Raw genomic sequence first — 18147 nt, 5'->3', positions numbered from 1 at the left:
CAAGCAGACGACCAGGTACTTTTGTTTTGCGTACACGGCACGTACAGGGCGATCCTTGCTCATACGTCAGTCAGTCCGTACAGGTGTTGAGAGGTGACGGAGCGCTGACAGGTGAGCTGGTGTGTCTCAGGTACGTACCTCACCTGCAGGACTCATCCAAAATCACTCTTTATCTTCAAATCTGGAGGGATTTATTTTTTAAACCATTTTTGTAAGAAAAATACTAGCTAACACTTCATCTTTGAAGAAAAGAAGAAGGAAACTGACCTCAGGCTCAGCATTCTAGGACATCAATATCGAAACCTCCAATCGGTCGGGTTTGTTTTGAGAAAGTTCGTTAAGTACTAATTATTATAGATTGATTGAAGACCTTTATTGCACATTTTTGCCACACCGGGCTAAGAACAGGTCACAAGACTTGTTGAAAATATTCAGTTAATGCAAAGTGAAACTATCGTTGGATAAATTCAACTTATCCTCGCTTTCCTGTGGAGATGAAGGAAAAGTTTCAAAGCTGCAATCACAGTTTGAACTGACTGAGAACTATTTTATGGAAGGAGTATTTATTTTCTTTCACAGCCAAATCAAGGGGACTGTCCCTCATAAACCCATTTACGATATATCCTTGGACTTTGGAGACAAATTCTGTCCAAAACCACTTTGCCTGCTACCGACTCTCTACAAGATTTCCGTCGTGCCCGCCTGACACGTGAAATGCTCCCTCTAAGGACACCACCGTCGGAATTTGTTATTTTTGTTTCTTCGCGCCAGAAAACCACTGTTGTTAGAGATGATCGAATTATCCCTCCATGATACTTAAGCGTCCAGTGATCCATTTGACAACCTGCGCGACAAATTTGTCTGATTAGTGACCGGGAGCTCCGGAATCCGATTTCTCCTCCCCGTAACGTTTACCGTAATCTCCTAGCGCGAAAACGTCGCCTTGTTTTGCTAAAGGTGGTATCTCGCTGCACTTTGGGCACCGGTGCGGCACTGCGGGGTTCGTAGATGACGCAACGAGTGTCAGAGATAAAGAACGAATTTTCTGTGTATTTTGTTGTCTTCTTAGTCATACTTTTACGTAGTACGCAATATCTAAATCATTGAAAATCGCGAAAATAACAAAACAGTGCAGCAGTGAACGAATCCCGCATTGCCTGCCCAAAGTGCAGTGAGAGTTCACCTTTAGGCCCCCTTTCCACTAGACGACGATCCCACTGTGCTCTCACTGCGACCAAAAAACTATGTGTATAGCCTTCGATTTCATACTAGGTTTATCATACAAAATGTAAAAGTGTGTCTGAAAGGCCAAAAAACACGTATCGTGCAAATATTCGTTTTCTTTTTTATACAATTCGTTGAGCGCTCTGTCAAATTTTAGGTCGCAGAAAGAGCGCAGCGAGGGCGCCGCCCTGGTGGATAGGGGGTCTCGCTACAGAATGACACAACATCTGTGCTGAAATACAGCGATGGAAATCTGGCAAGTACATAGCAAAATGAAAGCGGTGTTGACTTTATCTTGTTTATACGCCACAGGAAAAGTATTATGCTTATGTCTGGTGTGCGAAGCTGGTGTGTTACGCCGAAAGGCGGTTATACCGGCTTTATGAATTTAGATACATTGCACCTATACTTCGTCAATACCAGAAGGTTTGTGTTCGCCAGCTTTGTGTTTTTTAAGTGGACCTCTGTGGCCCAGTATCTTCAGAAAGATACGTCATGAAGACATGTATATTCAGATAAACAGCATTGAAGACTTAAACCAGTCACATTCATTTTTCTATTTCCTACTCCCAGCCATCTAGTAGTCCTGGGTGGCGAACGACGGCAGTTAGCAAGACTAATCAATCTCCTACATCGTCACCTGCACCTTGGTGGTACAGTCATGATGTTAACATGTTGATGGAGAGTCGTTTTGTTTGGTCTTTAAAATTCAAATATACGCGTTTGTTACTATTCACTTCCTTGTGTATGCTAGAACTCTGGAATGGACGATCCTTTTCTTGAACATCTTTTGGTCGTTTGGTGAATCTCTTTTTTTCACGTAACGTTATGTTCTGCGACTAGAAAGGCACTTTAGGCATTGTTTTCCTCTGTGTTATCAGTACTATAAGTCTAATATTCAACATATTGCCCTGTGGATTTTATCCCGGTTTCTCTGTTTACACCGATACCCTTACGCTTTTCTTCTCCGATCAGAACCTGATTTCGCATGGTATTCAGAGGACAATACGGCTGCCAAATTTGCTTTATGAGACTTCACGGCTGGAGATCGTCTTCTAGACATCGAGACAAAGTTACTGGTATTTGCTGCTACATTCCTATCTACTCGGTGGTTGGAAAAGGCTTTGTCGCCCCCACCTGTGCAATCCGTGGTCTCTTCCTGCCGCACCCACACAAATCTATTCACGTTTGATCGCACTCGTTAAATATCCGTTGTCGGAAATCGTTAGGTGAATCTCTATTTACCTCCAAAACGATTGTGGCCCAAACCTACGCTATACACGCACATTGCTGCTGACAGGATAACAACGCGAAGATACGTGTAGGGGCTAGTGGACTCTTTCCCCTAGGACGGCGCTCTCGCCGCGCTCTCTCTGCGACCTAGAATTTGAAAGATCGCTCAACGAAATCAAGAGAAGAAAATAATCTTTTTTACACTTTGTGTGTTTTGTTATCTTTTAGTCTCACTTTTACATTTTGTATGATAAAATAATGATATACTAGTACTTAGTATGAAATCGAAGGTTGCACACATCCGTTTTAGGTCGCAGTGAGAGCGCAGCGCGATCGTCGTCTAGTGGAAAGGGAGGGCTGTAACATACTTTCTTTCAACGTTCTAAAAATGGGTGCAAAAATATATTTCATCAGTCATATTGTTATAGAGACAAACCCTCGTACTGACTGGCAGGTATCGGGTGTGAGTAACGCGTATCCGTGGTTGGCATTCCAAAGACGAATCCGTCACTACAGCTGCAGCAAGAAATAAAATGAAATTGATATCTTACTACTTTCCATTTATTTCCCTCATTCACTCATAAGTATGTGTTGTGGCGGATGCAGGATTCGCGTGGTGGCGCTTTGCCTGCAGTATTTTTTTCGCCTTAAGCTGCACTATACTGAACAAAACCAAGTTTTCCAATTCGTTATGATGTTATTGATATAATTCCATCTGGAGGGACACGAGTATTATATGTATGTTTCATCAAGGAGGTTTTATCAAGTGATAAAACCTCCTTGGTTTCACATGTCCTCCACGCACTTATTGCACAGTAAATCTGTTAATTCGATTTCTTCAGACCTGATTTTATTTTCAAAACTGTTCGGGAAAAATTTCCGTTAGAATCACGACCGTGTTTTAATGAAAAATTAACATAGATGGCGAACTTGCTTTCGCGAACTATTTTTCAGCGACCGTGGTTCAAGTGGCATGCATTTCCTTGGCTGTAAACACGCATTTTCCAATGCTATGGTTTTCTGTGGCCGTGGATGATACAGCAATGCTGTGTTACAGACTGTAAACTTATATTATGTGCATTTTTCGTTCACTTTAATTATGTATAATTATTATTTCTGCAACTTATTTCTGGGGGAGGCCAAAGAAAAGCCACATAGGCTTCTGCTAACGCCCCGCATGTTCTTCATCTTTGTATACACATTTGTTTTAAGCCATGCTATTATGTGCGAATAAAGAAAGAAAGAAAGAAACAATATCCATCACCATCTCGTCACGTATGGGCATTCTGCTTTAGAATAGACATCAACCCTTCACAGCCGAACGTTCTGCTATAACATATCTGTAGTACATGCACAAGTAGTTATCATCTGGACTTATGTGTGTTCGAACCATTTCGCATTTCTCCACATGAACAATTCGGCAGTGAAATGACCAGAAAGCAGACGTAGTGTGCTTGTACATCTGTGTCAGCTAGAGAGCAGACTGGAAAAAGTTAATCTCCAAGCAGATCTTACAAGGTATAAGATAGTACCAAACTGGCCAAGGAATGTAGTCATCCAAAAGGTGAACATTTGCCCGGTAGCGAAACACACCCCTATGTCGGCTTCACTCCTCTGTTAGCTTTTGATACTATCTTATGCTACTGGTAGGATCTGCTTGGAGATTAGGAAAAAGTGTGTTGTTTTGCGGGGTGCTTGGAAGAGTAACACTCCATGTCGGCTATTTCAAAGTTGGCGCGTCCTCGGTGTACCCTGCACAAATCCCCGTCAGCTCTCTCCTCACGGTGGAGACCTGGCTCGGGTGATCCCCGCTCATCATTCGTGTTCGCGAGCAGAACGGTGCTGTGCAGGTCCGTGGCGAGTGTGTGGTTTGCGCGCGATGATCTCCGCCCGGTGCCATGACATGGCGAGAAAGCCGGTCCAGGTAATCCGCCAGGATTTAGACAAGTCGAGGTGTTATGATTTCTGCGGAGTGGACGGACGCGCGCTGACTACTACGTATAATCTCCAAGCAGATCTTACGGTAGCATAAGATAGTATCAAAAGCTGGCAGAGGAGTGAAGCCGGCTTAGGGGTGTGTTTCACTACCGGCAAATGTACACCTCTTGTCTGACTACACTCCTTGGTCAGTTTGGTACTATCTTATGCCATTGTAGGATCTGCTTGGAGCTTAACTACGTACACGGACGGGAGGTGTCCTGCTTCGATGTCCGAAGTACTGCCCGGTCCAGCAGACATGCTGTTCCTGACCAAGTCCAACAATCCGTTAAAAAATACGAACTTAAAGTAGCACTGCAAAGAAGCTGTATCAGCAATGCATTAACGAAATGTAGACATCCCAAATTTGGCCGCCACGCCGTGAACTCGTACCGGATCGCTTCCATTTTCAGCAGTATGTGTCCATCCGACCGTGAACGACAATCCTAGCTCTCCTTTGTAGTGCGGATTCTCTGCATATCAAACCCAATACTTGATCTCACATTGTTTTCAGGATATGCGCATGCAGTCGTTAGCGTTAGCAGTGCCACAGGCAATGCCGCTAGCTCTGCCAGCCTCCTTTGTCCCGTGTTTAAACAGCGCCTATCCGATTAGAAGAACTTTACATTCGGGGAGACACATTGCATAAAATTCCCATTTATCTTCATTAAGGGTGCCCGTTTATTTGACTGTTTTGACAAACGCAAGAGGCTGACTTTATAAACTTCTTTTAATTTTATTGACCCGACTGTGCCCGAGGCGCGTGCGGGCGCGGTGTCATTAATCTTGGCGGTGTTCAGGGCCGGTTAGCTCGGGCGGACCGTGAAATAAGCGCGCGGTGAGCCGAGCGGACTGCGGGGAACAGATAGGCTTCAGCCGCGCCGTCAGCGCCCATTGCCGCTAATACAGCCCGCTTTATCACCCCCCAGGCGCGAACGAGGTGAGCACCTCGATAGAGACGGTATTGAATAAAACGCCATATCAGAATTCCCCATCGCCAAATTATTAGGCAGGTAGCGGGCATTCGGGTAATTGATTCCGCCAGCCAAGCGGACCCAGCTCGACTGGCATGCGTCTTCCCCGGCAACGGCCAGTAACGCCGAAAACCTCCGCGGCTGAGAGCTGCGCCCCGTCTCGGTGTCTCGCCGGTCCCCGTGTTTTACGTGGGTGTTCTGTCTCTTTCTCCATACTGTATCAAACCATTGTGTGTCTTTCTTACTCACTGACAGAAAGAAATAACCCCCAAAATTTCAAGGTTTCACTAAACTTTCGCAAAACCACTTTTCGCGGTGAAACAACGCATCTACTGGCTTTGTTAAAAATTGGGAGGAAAAACGAAGCAAGTTTATAGGACATTTATAATGGTAAAATAGAACAGCAGAAAAATAACCAAAATTTCAAGATTTCAGTAAACTTTCAGCGAAACCACTTTTGGCGGTGGAACTACTGACGCATTTAGCCTTGTTTGTTAAATCGGGCGGCAAACCAAACACGTTTATAGGACATGTATAATGGTGAAATAGAACAGCCTAATCTCCAAGCAGATCCTACGGTAGCATAAGATAGTATCAAAATCTACCAGAGGAGTGAAGCCTTCCTAAGAGTGTGTTTGGCTTATTGGCTACCTACATGGCAAATGTGCACCTCTTGGCTGACAACACTCCTTTAGCCAGTTTAGTACTATCTTATGCCATCGTAGGATCTGCTTGAAGAACAATCCAGTCTCTGTGGACTTGTTGTTGTCTGTACACATCGGAATGGAGGGGCAGAAGTGGTTATGCACAGACGCTGAGCAAACCTTGTTAGGCTTCTCCACACAGCAAGGCATGTCCTCAAGCTTTGTTTGGTCCCATCTACCATCTACTCCTGCTAGCTTATCTGCCGAATCGATCACTTGCTTCTACAAGGCGTGCTCGGCTAATTGTCGGCACTTGTTGACGACAGTTTATTAATTATCAACACCGCGCTATTAGAGTCGACGGCAGAGGGAGAGGGGAGCTGTTCCGGAGTAGGTTTTGTGCTGAGTGGAGGGAGGGTGACCCTCAGGAGTACACGGGGCATCGCCAAATGCCAAGCTTTTGTTCGCAGCATGTGTCATATGGAAATGTCCAACTTCGGAGGGACGCAGAATTGTTGCAATGTATAAGCCAAAACATTCCTACTGAATTGATGCAAAGAGCGAAGCGTTCGAAAGAAACAACGGGCACTGAAACTCACCAACTTAATCCACATTGTTTTTATGTTGATTGACAAGGAGGAGAAGTTCAGCGCTGGGGAGGTCCCGTCATTATGTTCTGTTTTGCCTCTGAATGATATGAAATAAGCACACGCGTCAGTGAAGTGAAACAATAGGATTTTGATTAGGGGAAATCTCTGCCGTTAAGGTTTCTCCTCCCCGACTATTAACGACATATCAATATCAATAACCCTGCAGGATAAGTCGTCTGAAGTCGCTAATTGCGTTTTGATACAGTGGAGAACCTCTGTGCTTATTGTCATCTTTTTTTCTACGATTTTCATTCCTCAGAAGACCTCAATGCACTGAATCAAGGAGGTTCCTTGACTGGATAGAACTATGTTATAAGTAGAAGCACGCCGAAAATTAAAGCAAAGCATGTACCGAGGACCAGACACCTCAGAATATTTGGGAGCGCAGACAACAGTTTGACAGACAAGACAGTTTTGCCGTACTTTGCGTCATATAATTTGATCGAAATGTACTCATAAATGCAGTCATTTGTTCTGTACCGCCGGTCACAGTGACAGGGTAATCGTTTACAGTGATAGGGGTTTCCTACAAGGAGCTCCTTTCCTGTACTGTTCAAGCGTATTTCCCCCGACTGAACTATCAAGAATTCCGTGGCGTTATCTTTACCGCCAGTGATAGATATTTCATGAGACCCACTATGAAATATGACTGTCAAGGGGTTACAGTTGATCAATGATGTGATGTAGCGTAAAATCATTGCCTTCCAACTGTACTATCATAGTCATAGTCACCTTAACTAGGGGCTAAGACCTACAAGTTAAGGCTCTCGTAAGACCACTGGCAAGCAGCACTAAACGAACAGTTTTTGTGTGCCATGCTTCTGAAAAGATTTTCTTTGCCAGAAGGGGAGTTAGCCGCCAGAAGAATACATTTCCTCACCGACTGAAAGGATACGTATTCTTCTGGCGGCTAACTCCCATAGCGTACTATAGACTCTATTTGTCCAATTTCTACAATTTCTACCACCGATCCACGGAGCCTGGTAGAGGCTAGCTCTGTGGACGGTCGATGCGAAGCATGTCAGTCCGGGAGCGACTGTTTGCCGAGCCGGTAGAGTTGGCCGGGGATCTGTACCGGGCCCGCCGCGCTGGGACGTGCGCGTACAAAGCCGGGAGGCCGCGAGCTCCCGTTCCGATCGATCGCCGACGCTGAAAGGAATCAAATGGAGGGAAACCGGGGCAAGAAAAGAGTTCGTGAAGAGAATAAATTCCCTACAACAGGTCACCGGGCGGAGATGTTCGGTGTCACGAGTGATGATACGGGTTACGACTGAAGAAAGAATCGTCATGACTCGAGCTGAAGCAAATACGTGGAGCTCACTTTCCCCATCACGCCATCATCATAAAAACAAGAACTACGGCACTGAAGCCACTCCTCTAGATTTTGACACCAAATTCATTGCCAAATTTTGATACAACAAGCTTTATTGACACGACTAAAAGTACAGTTACCAACTATAAACTACAACAACAAAAATAATACAGAATATTCAATACATCTTACAATTCTACTAATTAAACAATATAGGATAATAAGATTCTAATAATTAAACAATATAGGATAATAAGAAGAAACCTCTATATACGAGGGGCATTCAATAAGTAATGTCCCTGACCCATTTCCCATAGCAGGAGATTAATGAAAGTTGGCACAGTTATTAGTCTTTCTCTTCATAGGAACCACCCAGAGTTTTGCATTTCTCCCATCATTTGATGTAGCTCTGGACACCGTTCTTGTAGGACATCCCAGGTTGGTCCTCCGACAGATGCCTCATCAATGGCAGAAGAGGGACGACCAGGTCTGGGAGCTGTTTCCACAGACTTCCGACCTTGTTTGAATTCAGGATGCCAGCGTTTTACAAGGTCATATGATGGGGCATCATCACCATAAGTTTTTTTTCATTTCATCAAAAGTCCCCTTCGGTGTGCGTCCTTTCAAATACAAAAACTGGATCACTGCGCGACACTCAACTTGCTCCATTTCACACCTGGTCCATTTCACACCTGACTCAGTTCAAACACCAGTAAATCAGTAACCACAATTAGTTCAGAGCTGTTTTTTGCAACATGACCCATAGAAATATGACTCATTACACATGCAAAATTTCATCTAGATCAGACAGCTGGAAGTGGGTCAGGGGCATTACTTATTGAATGCCCCTCGTACAAAGCAAGATACTAGTACGACGACGATAGAGATACATTTCACAGATTAGATTGAGAAAATACTGACAAATATGCAGACATATTTCAACATCTTACCTACAAAGGATGGTACCTAATTGCTAATTCATCATTATTAGATAACAAAGTTTATGGTTTGGTATTGATTATTTTGTCGATAGATCTCTGGGTCCCTTTATGTATCTTTGCTTATAAATTTGTATCTCTCTTGATAAATTGCTCATCATCATTACTATTACACTTCTATTCTAAAAAAAAATATAAAGCGATGTGGAAAAGATAAAAGTAGGCAGGAAAAAGTCATAAAACTGATTGATACAAGATGTAATAATAAAGATTTGTTGCCGATCTCTATGGGGAGATGACGACAACGAAGTACCATTCATTTTATTGCTAGGGTTCCCTTGCGGGAGGCGAAATTGCTTCTTCGCGTGATGTCTGTTCTGTCCAACTATAAAACTATCTCCACATTAACACACTTGTCCCGTATAGTATTAGCAGTAAACTCCTTTTACTGTGCCGACGAGTACTTCCAGAGATGACAGCTTTGGTACGGGTTGGTTGACGGGAAAACTTAAATCGTCTTGACGCAAGAGTAACATCTCACGGCGAAGCTTGTCAGCGACAGCGTTTCCACACTAAGAGTTTCTTTCAGCAACTCGACAGCCTAGTGTTTCAACCCTTTGAATTTGCGCGCATTGTTATCTACCCCGTTGGAAAGCAAGAAACGGCTCAGCTCAGAGACATGAATGCGCTTCAATAAGACGGGAACAATGGAGTCAAAATGCACTGCATATCAACACAGAACACACAAATGTGACGTCACAGGAATATGCGGTTATCTCGGCATCGCACGTCGGGAACTTTGTTCGTTCGCGGGAGCTGCCAGTCACTTGTCGGCCGGGAGGGCCGCGTAGTGCATGGCAGGCGGCGAGCGATAAGAACCCGCACAGTAGGCGCGATAGGAATCTCCGATTGCCGAAAATGTTTTCCAAAACAACTAATTACATTCCAATTAGTGGAAAATAATTCACATTATGCCCGAGAGAGTTAGCTTGTCGGGTGATAAGCGGACCCAATTTGTCCACTTGGTTCCGCCGCCTGTGGGGCGAGCATGAATTTCCTACACTCTGCGGAAACATTCATAGCAAACAGTTCCGTTATCAACGGCCTCTCCTTCAAATAAAATACTACTGAACTCTTTTAGGTTCGGAATAGCTGTGTGGACACCCATCATCCCTATTGCTAGGTGGGGGTTCAATTTATGCTGCGCATCGGGCAACGGGACAAAAACCCTCCATCACCGATTCAAGGGTGGTTTTCCACTGCCGTGCCCCGAACAAACCCTTTTTCAAGACACACTGCCAATCTTCTTTTGATGAGCTTCTGTGCAGTTAGTAAAACCGCCCTGACACCATTGGCCCCTACACTATCCCCGGGAATTTGGGTTTTTCCTGGGTCGGCCCCTGAATGTTGGCAGTGTGCGGGGAAGCCATATCTGTGCGTGTAAGCCGACTTGATCCTCCCATCGTCAGCAGTAGTTCTATGGTGTATCTTAATTGCATTAGCAACTGTGCTACAAGAGGATAAGTAAGAAGTATCATCGAAATCCCCCAAACATCAAGGTATCTCTGTAATTGGACCTTAAATAGATGAAGAGCGCTTCCTCCTGGAAAAACTGACAGAAGGTCGGGCCCCATTGAGAAGGCCCCCTTTATGTTATTTTGCTGTGTGAAAAGTGCAAACAGGCCAGGTCTATTCTCATGGAAATTATGACGGAGGGGGATTTGCGGAAACTTGTGCTCGGTTTCCATTCTTGCCCCTCCGTGGTTGAAAGGCAGTCATCTGAATAACAGTTGGTCCTCTCAGTTCCCATCCCTGAGAAACCTTTCCCACTCTGGAAAATCTCGCGCGCCGGTGGTTGGTGTGACACCAAACTTTCGCGTGGAAGTTATTGACATGTTGAGTAACTGAAAATAAAGAAATAAAAGAACTTCATGCGGAATGTTCCGCTTAAATCACGTAGTGTGGACATTCCTGGCTCTTCCTGAGAGAAGACACGTCTACAGCATACACAAACGTAAACAGGACCTTTTCCATGGCCTGAAACTTTGAGTACTGACTTCTGTCTGTTCTTGCGCAAATGTTCACGAAATTTTGTCGCGTGGTAGTTTCCAACAAACGAATGATGGTTAATATCTATGACACAGGCTGATATCTGTACGTTGCCATTCTGTAAGCCAATTACTGAATGTACTTTTGCAGCTCCTCTCTGAGCTGGCCCCTAAAATTGCGGAGTGATACAATGTTTTGTTGGCTGTCAGAGAATTCTAAAGGCGCGAGCGGTGATTGGTCCGGGGTGCGGTGCGTGAGGAGCTTAGCCACAATGCTATTATGTTGGCACAGTGCAGTCCAAGCCTAAGCGTGTGAAGGTGATCAATCACAATCATTTTCGCATTTACAAGACGTAAAGCTCGTCTTTTACAAGGTTAAGCCTTGTTTTAGCTTTGGCTTAGGCTTTCAATTATCCATTCAACTGTGTTGTGGTGTCCAGGACAGCGATGTGTAGTTGTGTCGCCGTCCGTTCCCGTCCAAGTCCCGGTGACTTACCGAGTATTTCTTGTATTATGTCCCTGTGCAGGAGTCGCTGCCGGCCGAGGAAAGTCCACTTGCCGCTGACAGGACCACGAACCGTTCATTCACGCCTAGCAGGTGGGTGCCTTGTTCCTGTCTTTCCCTGATTGATGGTTTTTAGGTGAACCTGCCGAAAACGGCGAAAACTCGACAAAACGGGCCGAAATCGGGCGTTCTGGGTCGCCAACCACTGGACATCTTTTGCCAACTTGCACCGTGGCTACATTCCTATATAGGACACTGTCAGAAAGCTCTGAAAACCCTTCAATGTCGCTAATATCGTTGGTTGGTGTCACCAACCTGCCAATACACCGGTCATCTCCGTCGACCGTTGTTTATCAAACTGTAGAATAGCTGACCTGAAACACGAACACAAACGTGGGGCCAAGTCGACTCCAATTGTACGTTGTTTTGCCACCGACTAGTGTCCGAGATCCCCAGTCTGTCATGAACAGTGCGAATACTACCATTACACCGATTTCTCACCGGTCACTATGTCTGTGAAAAAGCGTAGATCGGCCCCTGTCTGTGTGTATCATATGGACCGAGCATTATACACGGTGCACAATAACCAGAGAAATAATATTTGAAGTTCTCATGGTTGAGAGAAAGTGGTTCACGCGAGGAGAAGAACAAGGTCGCTGAAAATTGTTCCCCGGCCCACTCGTGCTGAGGCCTCGCAGAAACACCCAGGAAACCGGCCTAAGTGGTGCTCCCAAATTGAGTAGGCGTGGGGAAATAACGATAGTTCACACCTTCTACCATTCATTTTAATGAACGTGATAAATTTACAAGAACGTGATAATTACCCAAAATCTGTTCTGTTGTTGATGGTGTATTTGTAGGCAGTTATTTTGTCATTTTTTGACAATTCGTACTACTGGGAGTAAAAACATGCATATACGAACTTGCACATGAAATGTATGGGAAGCACAGCTTACTCGCAGAACGCACAACTTGAACCGGTAGCTGTTTCAAATTTGCGAGGATTTGTGAGTTAATCTAGAAAGCAAACCTCGGTCGGAAGATGTTAATTGAGTCCCGCCAAATGCTACTGCCAGCTGACGGTTTTCGCGCATTTCCATAATCTGGAGTTTTTTGGCCCTCAGCACGCCTCTGTTCACTTCTGTCCCAACCTAAAAGCTAGGTGCATTGCCATGGGGTTTACTAGTAGTTGGTTAGAAATTCTGCACAAACTAGAATCACATTTGTGACCAAGAAAACGCTTAATTATTGCCGACCCACCAGCAGTATGTCAGGAGAGCGTCGGCCTGGAGAAACATGTCTTAGCCGTTTTATGCGTATCGATATCGTTGGATATTTTCAATTTCTTTTACTACAAACTACAAATGCTTTGAATGCAACTTTCAGAACAACGATCTGTGTACTGAGGAAAGTCTTAAGTTGTTTATGACAACAACGAGTTATTACAGGTATTAGAATCTTTCACTGTTCATTTCATGAATCAAAATGCTGCCTGACCAAAGTGAATAGCTTCCCCGCAACAAAACTACCATTTCAACGTTCGGAGTGCAAATGTATCGTTACTGTGAAACGAACAGGAATAATCTAAATCATCGAATGATATCGTGTATAATCTGCTTAGTACAATTGTCAATGGCGGGAACATTATGACAACGATATACCGGTACAAATTGGGTTTGAATAAATAGTCCATTGAGACTAGGCCATTCTCCGTGACCAAGATGTGCTGTCAGACATCGAAAATTTGGAGGTACGTATTCTACCTTTTAAACAGTCACTGTTGGAAGAAAATTGATAGTAACTGTATGCATACGTGACCGATGAACCTCTTCAACGAAACGGGTTTGAATAAATAGTGAAGTGGCGACCCTCGCGGGAGCCCAAACCTATACTTCCTGACCAGAAGAGCCCTGTATTTAGTTTTCCCTTGCTATGAAAACAGTTTCTGCGTGTGTAACAGCAGTTCCCTGTGGCCAGAACTATCCCATGTACTCGCCATAGCGTGCTTCTCACTGTCTGCACATGGGACCCGCGATTATCAACCATTCATGGGTAATAGAAAATTAAATACACAGTCTGTTTATGTGCGTTGCGCGATTTGCCAAAGTCATTACAAGTGCTCCAATTCCCCGCAGTATTGCATACGATAATGCACATGCATCCAGTTGGTAGCAAGCTTTATTGACACGACAAAAAAAGTGCATTGACTTTTGAATGGTCAACTATAAAGTACAAAAAAGAAAAGAAAGAAAGTATACAGAATAGATCTTAGACTATATAATGATATAATGGTTGTGGTGCTGTGTGCTGTTTGTTGTGCCATGTAGACAGTTCAAAATTTCCTCGCAATCCAAAAATTCACAACGACAAAAAATGAAGAAACTGTTTGTCTCAGAATCACAGCAACTTTGCCCACTTCTTCCTGTGGTGAAATGCCGCTACGGTTTAGACATAACGAATGTAACGTTAAGTGCGACATGTTGATATATGCTTATAGTGTTTTAGTTACACAAACATAAACATAAACACTCCCATTACCTTATTTCTGACTTGTAAATTACCGAGTATTTTCCAGCGGACTTGTCTGTGGTACGAATCAACTATTTTTCAACACAGACGGATGGTATAATGTTATACACACACGAATCCATGCTGAAATTTACAATACTGCACCAAAAATTATCTCAGGCTGTGAATCAGTATACTCAAGATAACGTAGCAGTAGAATAGTTGGCACTGCGATGCCTTGCATGAGCAATATCTAGACGACATACACGAAATGCTGTAAAATTGTGACAAACTAGATGAAACAACGTGTACATATGAATTATAAATCGCAATGGCGGCTCACCTCGCCTTCGAATTCTGACGGACTTTCGCCATTTTTACGTCGACGTTTGTAAGTGCTCTGTAGTTATTTGCGAACGTGTGTAGTGGTGGCAATATTACACCAGTGTGTACATCAAGGGCACGCACTTAAACGAAGAAAGAATGACATGGCTTTCCCCGGCTCTTGTGGCTGAAATTACACGCCGTGTGTGTGGTAACGTGTGTGTAGGAATGTTGGTGCGTACAGTCGGCCGGGTTTCTAGCGAAAACATTTCTCCTTTCCCGAGGTGGAACGGTTTCGCACCCGTTAGTAGATGTTAATGTACTCACATTTAATATAGAACGCAGCTTATGACATAGATTGTACCATGTCAGAGATTGTAGTTCGTAACGATGGGAGTAAAGAAAAGAGGTTGTTTTTATCACAACTTGGTCAAGAGATCTGAATTCGTTGCTTCTTTCTTGTCCCGAATAGAAACGTGAACAGGTTGAAATCATTCGGCACTGAGATTTAGATTTTTTTTTCATCAGAAGCCGTATCAGAAGACCTCATATTCCAGTTGCACAGGGACAATCACTGAAAATGCAGATAAACCGGGTACTTTGTTTGTGGCTCACAAAAGCCCGTCCCCGTTGTTGAGTTGGTGTGTATGGGGTGTCGGTGGTTCTAACCCGCGGGGTCACGTCGGCCCTGATCCCGCCGAACAAAACTCCGTTTCATGCATCCCGGTAATCATGTTATGCACGTACGAACGGGCTCTACTCAACTGAGAGTGGAAACATCCCACTTCTCTTCTCATCACGGCTGCGGACGTCTAAATCTGCCCATTGTGTCAGGACCGTCAGCAGACATCAATGAGGACTAACTAACTTCAGTCAGTAATTCCCCTCCCGACGTCGCGCTGACAGAAGCGGTGGCACGGCGGGCCGGAGACACGCACACAGCGGCAGGGTGTTGCAGGAGCGCCCACTGGATAAATCAGTACCGGACGGTTACTTCTGCTCAAATTGCCGTGATAATCAAATCGAAATAAGGCTAACAACCCCTGTCAACGGGGGCGACAGTGTTCCGTTCTTTCGTTGTGTCTTTACCGGCCGCGCAATCTGTGCTTTATGAGACAGTTATCGGCAACATCTGTTAAGTATTTAACAATTTCAGGTTGTCTCAAAAGCCTTTAGCAAGACTTTTGTGACGAAAGACAGTGGCGTGTGTGTCTTGTTGCGATTATGTTCGCGTGATTTACCTTTTAACGAAAAACAAGAATCGAGAAAAGGTTCCGTGCTTGCAGGTAGTTGATAGACTGTCGCTGTCGTGTTTATCTCAGTGGAAGTTGTAAAGCACGAATGGTCTTGTCAAGCCACGAAAAGCGGGATATATCAATAAGACGGACACTTTGTGGATAGAAACCACGGGATAATTCTGTTACCATTCCTGCGACACTACGAGCATTTTTTTTATTATTTTCTATTTACTTATCTTTTTAGTTTATTCATTCACTTTGAAAGAAAAGACAAACGTAGTGGTAGCGCACTCAAGTTACCAACTTATATTAGCGCCACCACTATACATACTGAAATACAAGGACATAAACATATCTTAACTAAGCGAAATACAAAATGAAGGAGCATTCTTTTATCACACATTGGTGGAGCAGACAGGTTTGGAACATGAAAATGGGGTTGAGGAAGTTGGGATCTCTATAAATCCAAATACGTTCCAGTATGAAAGTTCGACATCTATTAAAGTGATGCAATACAGTGTACGCGAAATGACAGTTACTCAAAGAACGCGATATGATTTCGGAAATCATTTAGATTTTAGAAAACCATGTGCAGTTGCTTGAGTATTGCTGGACTATAATTTGGCGCAAGGAGAAGATCTTGGCTGTACTTAGGTCTCAGTCATCATTTTGTGATGACGTTTTAAACCGACGGCAAACTGTAGTATTTTAAGAATCCTTCTCGTCTTCAAGAAAACCTTTTGGAACCTGATCAAGTAGCAAACTACATGACTGTATGACAATAATCTTTATTGCATATTCCTGTCCCACATGGGCTAAATGCATTGAGTTAGATAACTTAAGTATAGGTGTAAGGAGGTTACATCTTATATCATCTAAAATCTGAGTCTCTTCTCTCTTTTTAAAACTCATGTAATAAAATTTACAGAGCTTTTCCAGTACGTTGTACTTTTTAGTTGCTGAACATTTCGTCCTTTCTAAAACATGCATATTCATGATATAGCTGTTGTGTACTTATGAGAGATTTTGGCATCTCTGTGTATAGTTGCCAGTCTAAAAGAAAGTGTATTCTCTCCATATGTAATCGTTGCAAAATGTACATATTCTGTCGTTCTGGAGAACATGCCAAGGCGTTTTCACTGAAAAAAATGGAGCAAATAGAGGAGTAAGCCAGTTGTACTTCGTTGGCCGGCTTACTCCTCTATTCGTTTCATTTCTACGGTTTTCCCAGCAACCTATGGAGTCTGGTAGAGACTAAAGTGGCATACTAGTAGTTAACTTCGTTCTGGAGGACATGCAAAGGCGTTTTCACTGCGCAAGTCCGGGCTGCACCTGGCCAGGGCGCCTGTCCGACTCCCACCCAGGAAACGCTGCGCATTGTCAGTCCCGGCCACCATAACCAGGCTTGACACGCCATTTCTCGTGTTTCCTGAGAACTTATCACTTACTTATCCCTCGTTTCATCGGCTAACGCGGGGTAATGAAAAGCAGAAGAATTCTATTCCCGGCTATTGGTAAACAACCTTGATTGCGTCGAGGTTCTTTTTTTTTTAAGCCTTAAGAGACCTTCTAACAGCGACTATCTAAACTCTGTCCCATCAACCTGTCCCACAGAAAGGTCCTTAGTTGTTATAACAAGAGTTTGATATTGACTGTAATAACCGTAATTCATCTCACAAACGGGGAATATTTGATGCATTGAAATACAGCGTCTTGATGTTGACAAATGAGTAGCTACGTTCTGTATGGTGCAACCTGCACTAAATAGTGTTCTTAATGCCCGTGCCAGTCGCGCCCCCAATATGTGTTAATTATCCCCATTGACCCTTAATACGACTAGTTTGAATTCTCCTCCTGATAACAAGTGCCCCCTGACGCGTTCATTTTCTAGCGGACATTTTTAACATTCCTCAGACTCAAGTACTTCCATCTATATTTTGGTTAACGCGTGTTTTTGTGTATCTATTGCCAAATTGCGGTTCTTGACAACTGTGTCTATCTGTGTCTTTACTTTTATTGGTTATATCAAGTCCTTGGTTATATCAACTTTTAGTGTTCAAGATTATCTCCAACGTTTGTGCGACGATGATCAAAAAACAAATATGATGATTGACATGATTTGCCGTTTGATTATTTCCCATTGTGTTTCACTGATCGAAACGATAACAGTGATTGGTGCTCAAATAAAGTGTTTATTTGAATTACTATCATCAATGTTTTCAAACAGATAGAAGTGGTTATTTCTACAGACCGCACATTTTTCGGAGGAATATTTGCAGAGAAGAGTCCTTTATTCAGGCCGAGTTTCTGTAGCGGGCGACATGCGCGTGTGCCCCAGCGCCATCAATAGACTACATATGACAGGATATATTAACCAAAGTCAATAGTTTCCTGACAGTTTGGGTAGACTTTAACCTTCAATTTCTATGAGTTATGGGGATTAGCAAATTGCCGTTCAGGTACATCCATTGTGCGGGAGTGACGGAAATTTTATTTCACCCCGTGCTCGTTAGAAAGCCGTCTCTTGTATGGCTGCGTTGAGTGGCATATCAGTGTGTTGGAGGATGATAAT

The 18147-nt window shown here is 43.7% G+C and overlaps 1 protein-coding gene across 4 annotated transcripts in view; it reads left to right on the top strand.

Moving 5' to 3' along the window:
* The window catches only part of LOC118420234 (homeobox protein otx5-like), a 46338-nt gene that overhangs the window by 13696 nt on the left and 14495 nt on the right, over window positions 1-18147 (top strand). Inside the window, exons 1-2 of one of the 4 annotated variants that reach the window (XM_035826964.1) lie at window positions 28-130; window positions 11528-11598. The gene's annotated coding sequence lies outside the window, so the exon portion shown is untranslated. Of the gene's footprint in view, window positions 1-27; window positions 131-11210; window positions 11375-11527; window positions 11599-18147 lie in introns of those variants that run through there. The other 3 variants (XM_035826973.1, XM_035826981.1, XM_035826957.1) reach the window with 3 other exon arrangements.

This window comes from Branchiostoma floridae, chromosome 1 (assembly GCF_000003815.2).
Source record: "Branchiostoma floridae strain S238N-H82 chromosome 1, Bfl_VNyyK, whole genome shotgun sequence".
NCBI classification, from domain to species: Eukaryota; Metazoa; Chordata; class Leptocardii; order Amphioxiformes; family Branchiostomatidae; genus Branchiostoma; species Branchiostoma floridae.
The sequence above is the reverse complement of the archived record's forward strand: the minus strand, read 5'-3'. Positions and strand labels throughout refer to the sequence as shown.